Below are 12,082 nucleotides of genomic sequence, written 5' to 3' on the forward strand. Positions count from 1 at the left end.
TATTTATTTTATAATAGTCTATATGTAAAATATAAGTTGTATAGTAGAAATTGTTAAAATATTTTTAATTAACATTCATAATTTTATACGTATAACATTTATAATTTTAAACACATAATATCTATAATCAATAAATTGGTGCTAATTATTATTTATTATTTTATTTTTCAGGTCACAAACTAATAATTTTGGACGTTTCTTATTTTTAATAAATAGAGACTAATTAAATTTAAGATATTTTTATTGTTTATAAAATGTGTTGAGGTGATTTGAGATTTTTCTAAGATTAAAAATACAAGAATTTTAAAAAAATTAGGAGAAATTTTATATAATTATAAATATAATCATGAAAGAGAGTTTTTTGGGATTTAATTCACATTAAATTTAAAATTAATTTTTGGTGTAATTAAATGAAAGATGATTTTAGTTAGTATTATTTGATAAAATATTATTTTTTACTATTAAATTTTTTCACTTACATATTTTTTTAAATCCTATTTAAATAGTATAGAATAAAAAATTATACTTTATCATATATTTAAAAAACATTTAAGAGAATCCATTCCTGTTTTAAACCTGTGTTAACCGTTAACGTGATAATAATGCATGGCAGCGGAGAATAATTGTTACATTATTATATGTGATTAACATACATTTACGTACATAATTAAAATATATTAAAATATTAGAAGTAAAATTAAAATAAAATGTTAAAAGTAAAACTTTTATAAGACATAAGGGTACGATATATATGTAAAATATAAAGTATTTTTTAGATAAATTATAATAATATTTTAATATGTTATTGATATTAAAACATAAATTAATTTTATATTTTTTAATTATATAAAATATTTAAAATATATTTTGTTTTAATAATTAATAATATATAGTATTTTTAAACTTATTTTAAGAATACATGTTAAGAATAAGATTGAACATGCTGATATGTATTTAGGTGTGTCCAAATATATTCATAAAAAATTTTTTTTATTAAGACATTTAAAAACAGAAAACATACATGTCAGATGTGTGTCGTATCTAAAATATGTCTGATACAAAAATAAGATAAGATAAATTAAAGAAGTGCCTATGCTTCGTAGGTTGAAACATTAGGACCAGTTAAAACTAATTTAATATTAGAAATATGATATTATTATTTTATTTTAAATTATTTTTAAAAATTTAAAAAAAGTTCCTAAATATTCTAGAGACACCTTTTAAAGTTCTACAAATAAAATAATTGAATAAAAAATATTAATTAATTGTTGACCCTTTTAAGTTTTCATGCATTAATTACATTATAATTTTTTTAACTTTATTATCAATCATGTAAGAATAGTAGCAGGGGAGAAGGAGATTACCGAGAATGAAAGCTGATTTTGTAGTTCGTATTAGAACAATCATCACATAAATAAAAATATAAAACTATTAAATCTATCAGAACAATCATCACATAAAAGTCAACAATTATAAGATTTAATATAACACTTGTAATAACCATGGTTCTGAAAACCGGATCGGACCGGCCGGTTCAACCGGAAAAATCGGGAACCGGTTATCTAGCCGGTCCGGATAACCTCCAAAATCGAATGGCAAAGAACTGGAAAAAAAACCGGTCGAACCGGCGGTTAACCGGCGAACGGAAGAACCGTCCGATTTTTTGCGGTTCAATAGTTTGGAAATTCAGAAGCCAAACGACGTCGTTTTGTCTATTTTTTTTTTTAAAAAAAAGGGGAACGCGTTAACCACTAACCTTAACCAACCTAACCTTAATCAATCAGCCACCCACCAAACCCCCGAAGCTCCCAGCCTCCTCCCCTTTCTTCCCCCCTCATCCACCAAGGCCATCATTGCCACCGCCCACCAAGCTCCAGATTCCAGCAGCGCTCCTCATTCGCCAAGAACTAAGAAGCCAAGAGGTAAGAACACTCCCACTCCCCATCGAAGAACAACCTCCGTGAATCCAAACCGACGCCGGCGCTAGGGCCACTCACCGTAGCGCGGGCCAGTCACCATCGCGGGCACTCTCCGTCGCGGGTCAGTCACCGTTGCGGGCCACTCACTGTCGCTGCTCACTCACCGTCGCTGCTCACTCACGTCGCGGGTAAGTTCTAGGTTTTTACTTTCTGGCATTGTTTTCAACTTTTCATTTTTGGTTCTGGCTTTGTGTTCCTCACTTCCTCAGACTTCAGTTCTTCTGTTCTTCTTTTTTTTTAATTTTTTTAATTTTTTTATTTTGTTTTTTATATGATTAATCAAATGTGAATAAATTTGTTGTAGCTTGAATTTGAATACTTGAATTCTGCTCTGTTCAATAATGAATACTTGAATAATTTTGTTTTTCATTTTTTGATTTCTTCAATTCTGCTCTGTTGAATACTTGAATGCCATATGATGAAATATATTGGTCTGAATTCTGGGTTTTTCAATTCTGCAATGTTCAAAAATTTGAATCTGTTCAATTCTGGGTTCTTCAATTCTGGATTTTTCAATTCTGGGTTCTTCAATTCTGGGTTTTTCAATTTTGGGTTTTTCAATCTCCATTAGTTCAATTCTCCAATGTTCAATTCTGCTCTGTTGAATACTTGAATGCCATATGAATTCTATGAACTATGAATTATGAATTTATATATTGGTCTGGATTCTGGGTTTTTCAATTCTGCAATGTTCAATTTTTTTATTTCTTCAATTCTGCTCTCTTGAATACTTAAATGCCATATGAATTCTATGAACTATGATTATGTATTGAATTTTTTTTAATTTCATTCTATATTTAACTAAACCGGTTCAACCACGGTTCAACCACGGTTGAACCATTGAACCATTAAACCAGTTACTTGACCAGTTCGATGACCGGTTCGGTTTTCGCAACCTTGGTAATAACACATAAATAATCATCCCATCACATTACATTACACATATATAAGCAATATAAAACTTAAGGATCATAATACAAAGTGGCACGCATAATAATAAGTTGTGATATTACAAATAAAGTACAAATGCTTAATTATTATTATCACTTGAATACATACTTGGCAATGCCAGGAAAATGGATATTCATAAAATATTTTCCCAATCAATAATTTTTGAATCAAAGAAAAACAAATCCATCTCTGCCCTACCTTCTCTTGCCGCTCTCAACAACTTTTCTGTGTTCATATTATCAAATCTGTCTGCAAAACAAAAAAGCTACTTTTAGCTGATAATTAAACCTATATATTAATTGGTAATCAATATTATTTTAAATTTAGCCAATAATTAATTAGTAATACTAAAGAATTAATACTATAACAAGTTATCAAACAAACACAATATAAAATCTAACAAAAGAGTTTGAATTAAAATTTAAATATTTTTATTTTTAAGAGTTTTAGATATTTTTTTATATTAATATTGACGGTAATGATAGTTGTGAATTTTTTTTATATATTAAATAATGAAAAGTGAATTTTTTTAAAGGTAATTTATAGTATATGTTATACGTTGTCCCAATCTTTTACAAATCGTCAATGATATTTTATCTTTTCATAATTAAAATAATATTTTTTTTACAAAACGTCTCTTTTTATAATTAAAATAATTTTTTTTACAATCTTTTGATAATTAAAATTTTCTTTTACAAAATATCAATAAAATTTTATACTATCATTGTAACTATATAAAATAATAAAAAATTCTCCTATTTTACATTAAAATTATCTTTAGGTAAAAATTTTAGCCGATAGTTGTGCAGTGTTAGCTACTTAGCTCCCAAGATTTTTATAAAGTTCATGATACGTTTCTTGAAAATACTTGCATGATGCTTCATTCCCCAGTTCTAGTCCCTGCCAAATAATGCATGCATGTAAAAACTCAATTCCAAACCCTAATTAAGCTCAGAATATAATTATTGCACCATTTAATTATTATATGAAAGGTAAATAATAAAACCTTTAACGGAAGCAAGTAGCGAATGAACATGTATCTATGGAAGCTTGCCATGCTACTCAATATGGTAACCTTGCCAACTCTGATAGGCTTTCCCTCTTTATTGATCCAAGGTTTTGCAGTGAAATATTTGAAGGAATAGTCATGAAGATTGTGGTATCTCACAGGGTTGCTAATAGAAGAACCCACATGGTATATGATGTTATGATCACTGTTACTAGAACCTTCATTTCCATGGGACACCATAGCCACTATCATTGCATTCACTACCATGTCAGCCGGCGGTATCTGCATATCAAACTCACTAATAAGATTACAAACGACATCCAATTAAGTTTGATGTTTAACATAGACATACACAAAATTGTATTTGACAGATAAAATATAGACAGAGACATTATATATAGATATTGAATTAGTGTATTTTATATCTATTCTAATAGAAAAATACAGAAATATTAACAAAAGGCACGATTTATTTTTTGTTAATTTTTTATAATTATATTTTTATTCTTATATTTTTTTCAAATTTTTTAAATAAAAAAATAAATTCAATTTTTATAATTTTTTTAGTTTATTACTAAATAAAATGAAAGAACACTAATTTTTGTATTTCTATTTTTTATATTTTATTCTCAATACGTGTCTTATTTTATCCTATTTTTATAACCAAATGCAGTTTAAAAGATAATAAATAAGTCACTACAAGAAAACACGTCTATTGCCACGCTTTTAAAGCGTGGCAAAAAACTGAAAAAAGCGTGGCGATAGTTTTTTGCCACGCTTTTTTACCTACCGTCACGCTTTTAAAAGGGTGACCTATCAAAGGGTGGCGGTTGCTCTATCGCCACGCTTTTTTCAGCTTATTGCCATGCTTTTTGTTTGCCACGCTTTTTTACAAACTGCCACTTGTAAAAGCGTGGTTGTAAGTTGGAAATATGGCCACGCTTTTAAAGATGGCGATAGGTAGAGATATGGCCACGCTGTTAAAGCGTGGCGATAGGGCAGATCTGGTCACACTTTTACAAGTGTGGCAGTAGAAGAGATATAGCCACGCTTTTAAAGCGTGGCGAAAGCGTGGTAATAGAGGAGGTATGGCCACGCTTGAAAAGCGTGGCAACAAGAGGAGATATGGCCACGCTTTTAAAGCGTGGCAAAAGGGGAGGTATGGCCACGCGTGTAAAGCGTGGCTAAAACGTGGTAATAAAGGAGATCTGGCCACGCTTTAAAAGCGTGGCGAAAAAGCATTGATACGGCCACGCTTTCTAAGCGTGGCAGTAGACAGAGAGATATGGCCATATGGCCACATTTTTAAAGCGTGGCAAAAAAGATTGTCAGTAAGCTAATTCTTTTTTAATTAATCTTCATAAATAAAACCTTACATGAATTCATAGATAATTTTAAAATTTAGTCAATGACAAATAATCAATTAATCCAACTTTTATAAAATTGTCACCAAAATAAGTGTGTGATCACATAACAACATACACTAACAAAATACCAAAAGTGAAAGTCATAACTACTCATGAATTCCTAATACATGAATTAGAATTCCTAATCAAAATCTTCTTGTAATTCGTATGCCAAGATATAAAAAATTCATGTATCATTGCAAGCTAAATTGTTTTGACCTGTGCCCTGCAAAATAAAAAACAAAAATAAACAACTACAAATGAAAAATGGATGATACAGTAAACTTCAGCCCACTAATTTTTCTAACAATCAGATTTGACATCAAACTTAATTTTTGTAACATAAAAAATATTCTAACAATCAGATTTAATTTTACTGCATATATCCACTAGTAATAAATCAAATATATGATAGTGTTAAATTTGGTTTTCATATTTAATAGTTTGATCAAGTTACTCACCACATCAAAAACTGCCTTAAGATCTGCAAGGAAGCATCATAATTTTTCTTCACCATAAGCAACAATCAAACTGTCTATGGTTATGCGCCATGTAAAAAAAATAATATAAAAGTGTATAAAATGGACAATAAGTTAAAGAAATTAAATATAACATAAGAGGAGGCATAAAATTGAAGGGTGTTTAATTTGTACCTTACACCTTCGATCCAACCTGGAAAAGGCTCTCTATAAGTGCTAGTAATGATGGTAGGACGCACAATAATAACAAGTGTATTTTCTTTTGAAGTTTGTATAAGCACTTCACCCATTGCTTTTGTAAAAACATATGTGTTTGGCCAACCATACAGATTTACTCTGAAAATAAATTAAGGTACAATAATATAACCATAAACTATTAGTCCATAATTTTGTGGTAATTGCTAGGTAAAATATAATTATCAATCAATAAAGTTAACTAAATGATCAGTTGTGTAGAGTTGATTCGATGGCTAAATTTTTCGACAAGAAGAGCTACTACCGGCCTTAATTAGATGCATTCTTTTTTATAGAGTAAACTGAGAGAATGAAAGGCAGTTAACCAGCTCAGTCTTCAGTTAGCTTAGTTAGCTCACACACACAGTTAATTAGTTTAGTTTAGTCAGTTATATTTCTGTTAGTTCAATTAGTTAAGCACGTGTAGTTCACAATATGTGACAGTTGTGCTATCAAAAGGCTCCCATTGAACTTATGTGAATATCTAATCTTACCATTCTTGCAATTCATCAGAAACATAACTCTCTGCTCTCATCTCTCTTTTTCAACCCTCAATCTTTCTCTCCTTAATCTTCTTCTTTAAGTCTAATACCTTCAGATGGTATCAGAGCTAGCATTCAATTTCGATGGCGGAAAACTTATCAACAACAGAAGTTAAAATGAATCAATCGATTGTAGTTCTAAACTTCACCTCTTCTCCAATCTCTATGAAGCTTGATGATGATAGCTTCCTACAATGGAAAGATCAAGCTGAGTCTATAATCGAAGGTCACAATCTACTTCATCACATCACAGGAGAAGAAATCCCTCAACGACTTGATGAATTAGGACGAATCGCACCAGAATTTGCAATTTGGAAAAGGCAAGATGCATTGTTGAAGTCTTGGCTTCTTGCTTCGATGACCAAGCCTTTCACAACTCGGATGGTTGGCTGTGTTTACTCACATGAGATCTGGAAAAGGTTAGATTATCATTTTTCTTTACAAATTAGAGCAAAGATAATTCAGCTAAAGTACAAACTGAGCACAATCAAGATAGGCAACTTAGTAAATGAATATGTGTTAGCTTTAAAAGGGACAATTGATGCCTTAGCTTCTGTAGAATAACCAATGCGGGAGAGCGATCATGTTAATGCGATCTTGAATGGTCTGACTGAGGAATATGACACAGTAATTACTTCTATGGTTGCAAAACCAGTAAGCATCACTGTTGGAGAACTAGAATCACTCTTATTGACTCATGAAAGCATGTTGGAGAGGTTTAGAAAGTCAGATTCGTTTATACAAAAAAATGTAGCACATAGCACACTAGGATACTCACAGAACTTTAATACAAGAGGTGGATTTAGAGGTGATTTTTGAGGTGATAGCAGAAACATGAGAGGTGGCAGAGGCTTCTATAATGAAAGTGGACAGTTTGGTCCAAATAGTTATAATTCAAGAACTGGTAATGGCAACAATTTCAGCAATGAAAATGGTGGACAGTTCGATGTACAGTATTACAATTCAAGATCTCAAGGAGGGAACAATTTCAGTGGCAGCAGCTCAAGTAACAACCCAAGATATGATGTTCAGTCCTATAATGACCCAAGGTTCAACAATAACAATGGAAGTTCAAGATAGTTCAACAATGAAAGACATGTTTGCCAAGTGTGTGATAAGCCTGGACACACTACGAAAAATTGTTGGTATAGTTATGAGAGGAATGATGATTCAAGAACACAGTATAATAGGTCAAGTGCACAGCTACTGAAAGAAGTACAAGCCAATTTGAGCAATGTGTTACCCACACCAGCAACCTTGCAAGATCAAAATTGGTATCCAGATTCGGGTGCTACATACCACATGACCTCAGACCAGCAAAATCTGATTGAGAAAGAAAACTATGAAGGCACGGATCAAGTGATCGTAGGAAACGGATCAGGTTTGCACATTAACCTTGTTGGAAACTCTTATTTTAAAACTGATTTGAGTAACAAAAACTTCTTGCTCCACAAACTTCTTCATGTTCCTGATATCACAAAGAATTTAGTGAGTGTGTACAAATTCTGTTGTGACAATGATGTTTACTTTGAATTTTATTCTAATGGTTGCTGTGTAAAATCTCAGGCAACTAAACATATTGTCATACATGAAAAGGTTGAAAAGGGAATGTACAAGTTTCTCAATTTCACTCCATCAAGTAACTCAGCTGCATTTGTATCAACTGTGTCCACAGCAAATAATTAATTTCTCCTTTGGCACAATAGATTAGGCCACCCATCTAATAATGTTGTTACTTCTGTTCTAAAGTCTTGTAACATTTTTTTTCTTCTAATAAAAACCCTTGTGAGTCATGCTATATTAGGAAGTCTCATTGCCTTCGTTATCCTACCTCTAATTCTGTCTATACTCCTCCTCTACAACTAGTCTACATAGATGTCTGGGGCCCTGCTCCTATTTTTTATTTGAATGGCAATTATTACTTTGTGAACTTCATTGATGCTTATAGTAAATATACCTGGCTGTATCTCATTAAAATTCGGTCTCAAGTCAAATCAGTTTTTAAATGTTTCCAGCATATGGTTGAATTGTAATTTAACACTAGAATTAAAATGCTTCAGTCTGACAATGTTGCTGAATATGTAAGTTTAGGCAAGAACTTATAGGCACAAGGAGTAATTCACAGATTTTTCTGCCCACATGAACACCAACAGAATGGCAGTGCTAAGAAAAAGCACAAACATGTGGTGGAGAAGGGCCTTGTAATACTTACAGGGGCTGGAATGCCAACAAAGTACTGGGGAGAAGCCTTTCTAGTTGATGTATACTTGATAAACAGGCTGCCTACTCAGGTGCTGCAAGGTCAATCTCCCTTTGAAAAGCTGTTTGCAAAGCAATTTGACTACACAAGCTTCAAGGTGTTTGGTTGTCTGTGTTTCTCACATGTGAGGCCTTACAATAGGCACAAATTGAAGTTTAGGTCAGCTCCCTGTGTCTTCCTGGGCTACAGCACAATCCACAAAAGCTTCAAGTGCCTTATTAAACAAGGAAAAATGGTGATCTCAAGTAATGCAGCGTTTGATGAACACCAGTTCCTTTTCAAAAATGGCAAGTTTAAACCCTCACAGTCACAAGAAGGAGGTTTTCTATCCCAACCTCAATCAACACCAACCATTCCACTTCTAAGAATTCATGCAGCTCCAACATTAGCCTCAAACAACAATCTCCCAAATAGCTATAATAATCCCTCCCATACACCAACTTGTGTTTAGCCTAGATTAAGCAACTCCACTTTCTCACCAGTACCAACCTCAACTCATCACACTCTCAACTCTAGTCCTAGTCCCTTATTCACTCCAAACATACAGCCACCTAATTCCACCTCTTCTTTTCCTGTGCCATCAGCACCATCAGATACACCAATCCTAATTCCCATTTCAAATTTTGAAATTGTCCTCCCCCTAGCAAATGAACCCCTGAATGCACCTTTGAATATTCATCCCATGGTTACATGAAGTAAAAATAGAGTGTTTAGGCCCAGGGTCTTTTTTGCTCATGATGAACCAAGATCAGTAAAAGATGCTCTGACAAATCTATCCTGGAAGGATGCCATGGATGCATAATACAATGCTCTAATCCAGAATCATACCTGGAAGCAGGTTCCCTTATCACAAGGGAGAGAAGCAGTAGGTAGCAGGTGGGTGTTTCGAGTTAAGTATAACTCTGATGGCAGCCTCCAGAAATACAAGGCTCGTTTGGTGGCCTAGGGCTTTTCACAAAGGCCAGGCTTTGATTTCACTGAGACATACAGCCATGTTGTCAAACTCACCTCAATTCGAATTGTGCTTACCTTGGCTTTGTGCAAAAATTGGGAGATCAGACAGCTTGATGTGAACAATGCGTTCTTGCGTGGTGATTTGACCGAGGATGTATTCATGAGGCAACCAAGAGGCTATGAACTGGAAGATGATCATTTAGTTTGTAAACTACGAAGGCACTCTATGGCTTGAAGCAGGCACCAAAGGCCTGGTATCACAAGCTCTCTACAGCCCTGCAACACCTTGGATTCAATGCTACAAAATTTGATGTCTCTGTCTTTGTAAGATTCAAACAAAACTCTATAATATTTGTGCTTGTGTATGTCGATGATATAATAATCACAGGGGACTCTAAAGAAGCAATTGGCCAAGTGATTCAGTAGCTGAATCACAAATTTGCACTTAAGGATCTAGGTGATTTGCACTACTTTCTTGGGATTCAGGTAACTAAAGCTAATGCTGGTGGTTTAGTCTTGTCTCAAAAGAAGTATGTTAAAAACTTACTCAAAAAGGCAGAAATGGAGAACTATAAACCCTGCCATACACCTCTCCCATCCTCAATTAAATTTTCTGCCTTTGGTGGTTCAGTCTTTCACAACCCGAAGCTTTATAGGTCAGTTGTGGGGAGTCTGCAGTACCTCACAGTCACTCATCCAGAGCTGTCTTATTGTGTAGGCAGACAGTCACAGTTTGTGCACACACCTCTGGATGACCATTGGAAGCTGGTAAAGAGGGTGTTGAGATATGTCAGTGGCACATCAGGCTTCAGGTTGCACCTACACAGAACAAGCATTCACAGCATTTCAGCCTATAGTGACTCGGACTGGGGAGGTGATCGAGATGATAGAAAATCAACTGGAGGGTTCTGTGCCTTTCTTGGAAGAAATTTGGTGTCATGGAGCTCAAAGAAGCAAGGTGTTGTTGAAAGATCCAGCATTGAAGCTGAATATAGAGCTATGACAGACCTGGTTGTTGACCTAATATGGATAAAAAACATCATGGTTGAACTAAGAATTCCACTCCAAACATCTCCCTCAATATACTATGACAATCTTAGTGTAGTATTGTTGGCAGCAAACCCAATCTTGCACTCAAAGTCGAAACACTTTGAGACTGATCTGCATTTTGTTCGAGACTATGTCACCAAACAAGTTGTTCAAGTCACTCATGTGTCTGGAACTGTGCAATTGGCGGATGCGTTGGCAAAATCACTGCCAAGTGCTGCCTTTCTAGAATCAAGAACAAAGTTGATAGTAGAAGACCTGGAGCAATACAAACCCCCCTCTGTCAGACTTAAAGAAGAAGATTCAAAGAGAAAAGTAAACTCAGAGCAGTGTGAGAGAGCAATGGACAAAGATAGCGGCAGCAACAGCAAGAGTCATGACAGCAAGTTAACTAATGAGCCAAATAAGTCTGACAAGTCAAGAGCACCAGAAGGGAAGCTGATTAACAGGGGTCATGATAGAGTAAGCTGAGAGAATGAAAGGTAGTTAGCCAGCTCAATCTTCAGTTAGCTTAGTTAGTTCACACACATACACAGTTAGTTAGCTTAGTCAGTTAAATTTTTGTTTGCTCAATTAGTTAAGCACATGTGATTCACAATATGTGACAGTTGTGCCATAAATGCTCCTACTGAACTCATGTGAATATCTAATCTTACTATTCTTGCAATTTAATCAGAAACAGAACTCTATGCTCTCATCTCTTCTTTAACTCTCAATTTTTCTCTCTTTAATCTTCTTCTTTAAATCTGATACCTTCACACTTTTACTTAGCTTAGCTTGTCGCATGACGCAAAATATATTCAAAATATTTTGTTAATTGATCAATTATATTCTTTGACCAATTGAATTGATAGAGTTCAAACATTTTGACAAATTGAACAAATATCCCTACCTAACCTAATATTAGAACCTCATAATATCCTTAACTTGTTGCATGACACAAGAACGAGAACAAGATATATATGCTTGTGTTTATAAGCCGTGATGAATGGAAACGTTATGTTGAATTAGGCATTTATAAAAAATTAAAAAACAATATTTACCACTTTTTTTATATCACTTTTGTATCTATTAGTATAAAAGATAAAACATTTTATCTCTTTTGTATTTTAGCGTGAATTGTGTTTATACTAGTAGAAAAAAATTAAAATATACTAGATATTTTAAGATTTGGAATTTAATGATAAAATATTAATTCTATTATTTATACATAGATATCAA

General features: G+C 33.4%; 1 pseudogene; it reads right to left on the reverse strand.

Annotated features, from left to right (window-relative positions):
• Positions 1-3,749: 3,749 nt before the first annotated feature.
• LOC127744222 (fatty acyl-CoA reductase 3-like) lies at positions 3,750-6,593 on the reverse strand (annotated as a pseudogene).
• Between the last annotated feature and the right edge of the window lie 5,489 nt (positions 6,594-12,082).

Source organism: Arachis duranensis, unplaced genomic scaffold, assembly GCF_000817695.3.
Source record: "Arachis duranensis cultivar V14167 unplaced genomic scaffold, aradu.V14167.gnm2.J7QH unplaced_Scaffold_232527, whole genome shotgun sequence".
Classification (NCBI taxonomy): Eukaryota; Viridiplantae; Streptophyta; class Magnoliopsida; order Fabales; family Fabaceae; genus Arachis; species Arachis duranensis.